The sequence below is a fragment of the Colletes gigas genome, unplaced genomic scaffold (assembly GCF_013123115.1).
Source record: "Colletes gigas isolate AHSC1104 unplaced genomic scaffold, ASM1312311v1 Colletes_gigas_Sc00312, whole genome shotgun sequence".
NCBI classification, from domain to species: Eukaryota; Metazoa; Arthropoda; class Insecta; order Hymenoptera; family Colletidae; genus Colletes; species Colletes gigas.
The window spans coordinates 1-4,363 of record NW_025106933.1 but is presented as its reverse complement, the minus strand read 5'-3'; the positions used below and the strand labels follow the sequence as shown (position 1 = coordinate 4,363).

Below are 4,363 nucleotides of genomic sequence, written 5' to 3'. Positions count from 1 at the left end.
TGTACTAGACCAAGTCTAGCGGCGTATTGCTTTTGAAAAACAATTTAAGCAAAAAGGGGGCATATAGCACCCTTTTTGTATGTAGTTCTATTCGATAATTGTATCTCAACAGGTAAGGGGGCTTATAGCCCCCCTTTTGGTGTACAGTACTAACCTTCCGGAAAAAGCAATAATGCAAGAAGGGGGCCCGAGGCCCCCTTTGATGTTATATACGCTAATTTCTGTTTCTTTGCTTTTTCCTGCTCCTTTCCGCTTTCCTGTCACCTGTTTTTCTGACACCTCTTGATTTTCGGCGCACTGAAGTGGATCTTCGATTCCACCCCTTCTGTCCCTTCTCTTAACTCCTTTCCAGTTCTCTTTTCCTTTTGTTTCATTTCTAACGTATCCGGACGGTCACGGATCGTTCCTTTTTGGCTCGGGTAGGTGGGGACGCGGCTCTCCCAAACGGTGTGCACCTTCACCGTCCCTGCCTTCAGCCAGAGCCCCGTTTGCCGGCGTAGCCGTTTCCCCAGCGTCCGCCGCTCGGAGGAGAGGTTGGCTCATGCTGTGGGGGCCGGTGGGGGGTGCTATACCTCCCCCACAACTTTGGACACCAGTAGATAGGGACAGAGGGAATCTCGTTAATCCATTCATGCGCGTCACTAATTAGATGACGAGGCATTTGGCTACCTTAAGAGAGTCATAGTTACTCCCGCCGTTTACCCGCGCTTTTTTGAATTTCTTCACGTTGACATTCAGAGCACTGGGCAGAAATCACATTGCGTCAACACCCTTGGGGGCCATCGCAATGCTTTGTTTTAATTAGACAGTCGGATTCCCCTAGTCCGTGCCAGTTCTGAGCTGAGTGTTGAATGGCGGCCGAAGAGGACGATCGAGACGACCAAGCCGCCAACGAAAGCCTCGCAGCAAGGAAGATCCGCGGGAGGCCAAGGCACGGGACCGAGCTCGGATCCCGACGGGAACGAATAAATCCGTTCGACGCCGTTCACCTCGCCCAGGCCCGGCACGTTAGCCAGACCCGCTTCCCGACCAAGCCCGACACGCCCCGCTCCTCAGAGCCAATCCTTATTCCGAAGTTACGGATCCAATTTGCCGACTTCCCTTACCTACATTAATCTATCGACTAGAGGCTCTTTACCTTGGAGACCTGCTGCGGATATGGGTACGAACCGGCGCGACACCTCCACGTGGCCCTCTCCTGGATTTTCAAGGTCCGAGGGGAAGATCCGGACACCGCCGCAACTGCGGTGCTCTTCGCGTTCCAAACCCTATCTCCCTGCTAGAGGTTTCCAGGGAACTCGAACGCTTATACAGAAAAGAAAACTCTTCCCGGATCTCCCGATGACGTCTCCAGGTCATTTTGGGTTACCCCGACGAACTACTCTTACGAGGGCCCGAATGGTATACGGTTCCGCTGCCGGGTTCCGGAATAGAAACCGGATTCCCTTTCGCCCGATGGGTGTGTGTCTCTCTCTCATCGTTCAAGTTATTTTATTTTATAATCGTTTCGCACTTGTGCGTCTCGTGTTATTATTATTATTGTTGTCGTTGTTAAAACAATAGTTTAAAAAGAAAATTGCTTTTACAGACATTACACTCTACTACTGGTTTGCCATGATGGATCTTACTTGATAATATAATAATATACTATTTTTTTTTTTTTTTTTTTGTTTTTCAGTGTTCGAGTCAAAGTGGACGATTAAGCTTTGTAATAACTTCGTTTCGTTTCGTTTGCTGCGTTTTAGGACACCTCATCTTCATAGGATTTCTCTTAGGGCTTAGGATCGACTGACTCGTGTGCAACGGCTGTTCACACGAAACCCTTCTCCACGTCAGTCCTCCAGGGCCTCGCTGGAGTATTTGCTACTACCACCAAGATCTGCACCGACGGCGGCTCCAGGCAGGCTCACGCCCAGACCCTTCTGCGCACACCGCCGCGACCCTCCTACTCGTCAGAGCTTGATGGAGGACGCGGTCCACCCCCGAGAGGATGGCGCGTTCCTCCCCACTTGCCGCTGACGGCAGAGTATAGGCGCGACGCTTCAGCGCCATTCATTTTCAGGGCTAGTTGCTTCGGCAGGTGAGTTGTTACACACTCCTTAGCGGATTCCGACTTCCATGGCCACCGTCCTGCTGTCTTAAGCAACCAACGCCTTTCATGGTATCCCATGAGCGTCGACTTAGGCGCCTTAACTTTGCGTTTGGTTCATCCCACAGCGCCAGTTCTGCTTACCAAAATTGGCCCACTTGGCACTCTGATTCAAATTAGTCTCTTGGCTTCATGATTTCAAGCAAGCCAGAGATCTCACCCATTTAAAGTTTGAGAATAGGTTGAGGTCGTTTCGGCCCCAAGGCCTCTAATCATTCGCTTTACCAGATGAAACTCGCACGCGTTCACGAATGAACGAGCGAGTGCCAGCTATCCTGAGGGAAACTTCGGAGGGAACCAGCTACTAGATGGTTCGATTAGTCTTTCGCCCCTATACCCAGTTCCGACGATCGATTTGCACGTCAGAATCGCTACGGACCTCCACCAGGGTTTCCCCTGACTTCGTCCTGACCAGGCATAGTTCACCATCTTTCGGGTCCCAACGTGTACGCTCTGGGTGCGCCTCTTCTCAACGAGAACGAGACGCCCCGGGAGTGCGAGGCCGCGACGTGACGCGGCCCATCCTCCCTTGGTCGACGCTTACGACGACTTTCACTTTCATTTCGCCTTTAGGTTTCAATGTCCCAATGACTCGCGCACATGTTAGACTCCTTGGTCCGTGTTTCAAGACGGGTCCTGAGAGTACCCAAAGCAATAGCGTCGCTGACCGGTAATTCGAAGCTTGGCCGGTCCGAGGACACCGTCTGCTAACAGCTGGCCAGACCCGGGGAGGGCGCTGCGTCCACACGCTCCGGGTGCTGTCCGAGCTTGCGACGGGCCTGGACGCATATACCATTCGAGAATGGATTGGTTGCGGCCCGATACCGTCGGAGTACCGTCGTGCAGCCGGCCGGGCGACCGAGCCTCTGCCGCGAGCGACGTAATGCCACCGCGACAGGCAAATAGCCCAGGCCGTAGACCGACACACAACGGGTCGCGACGTTCTACTAAGGGAGAAGTGCACGACTACGTCGCCGGTTATTCGCCGAAGGGGTGTTACCCACGTTCTGGGTACCGTGGTCCCACCGTGGAAATCACACGCAAACGGGAGCCAGCTTCGTCGTCGATGAATCTCCCCATTCGATCTTTTGGGTTTCTCAGGTTTACCCCTGAACGGTTTCACGTACTCTTGAACTCTCTCTTCAAAGTTCTTTTCAAACTTTCCCTCACGGTACTTGTTCGCTATCGGTCTCGTGGTCATATTTAGCCTTAGATGGAGTTTACCACCCACTTAGGGCTGCATTCTCAAGCAACCCGACTCTAAGGAGAAATCCTCCCGAAACGCGTACCGGTCGCTACGGGCCTGGCACCCTCTATGGGTAAATGGCCCCATTCAAGATGGACTTGGACACGGTTCGACGTCACGGGATAGACGGATCCTCCTGAACACTACATTTCCCTACGGCAATAACCGTGGGATTCAGTGCTGGGCTCTTTCCTGTTCGCTCGCCGCTACTAAGGAAATCCTTGTTAGTTTCTTTTCCTCCGCTTAGTAATATGCTTAAATTCAGCGGGTCATCTCGCCTGCTCTGAGGTCGTCGAACAAACTTGTTAGTTTAAAAAAAAAAAAAAAAAGAAAAACAAATCGTACACCGTAACGAATCGGAACAACAAGAATTGACCACCACACACACCTCCTACATCTCCGCGTCCTCCGATAGCATATATAATAGGGATTTTGCTTTCTCGGAGAAAAGGATATCAATGATGGGTTTTTAGCGCCTCGCCAAAGTGTCACTCTCTTCGTTTTTTTTTTTCTTTTTCCATTCTCGTTCGATGCGAAACGCTCGCTAGGCGTAACCGGCTGATTTACTTTTAACGTCCTTCCGTCGCTTTTCAAATTAAAGAACAAACTACGGCGTGTGCCTATATGATAGAACTACCCGATCCGATCTTCGTTGATTCTTTGATAGTCTACCAAAAGTCTACCGTAAATTCGTTCTCTAAAAATAAATAACAAATTCGAAAGAAAAGCATCCATGGACTGCACGACCGGCTAAACGCGCGGTCTCGCAATCGATATACATATTCGTAACAAAGAGAGACATGGGGCGACCAACTTCTCAGAGTATATCCCTTCTTTTGGGTTCCGTTCGTATCGCGCTTCTCGTCGTGTTCGTTCGAGCCTCTCCATAGAGGATGATCGTCCGATTCGTTTGATAAATTATCATTTTTCCCTGGGGCTGTACGAACGAACAGAGAGGAGGAAGACGA

The 4,363-nt window shown here is 51.0% G+C and overlaps 1 pseudogene; it reads right to left on the bottom strand.

The window, feature by feature from the left end:
* Positions 1-552: 552 nt before the first annotated feature.
* Positions 553-3,687, bottom strand: LOC122404407 (annotated as a pseudogene).
* Between the last annotated feature and the right edge of the window lie 676 nt (positions 3,688-4,363).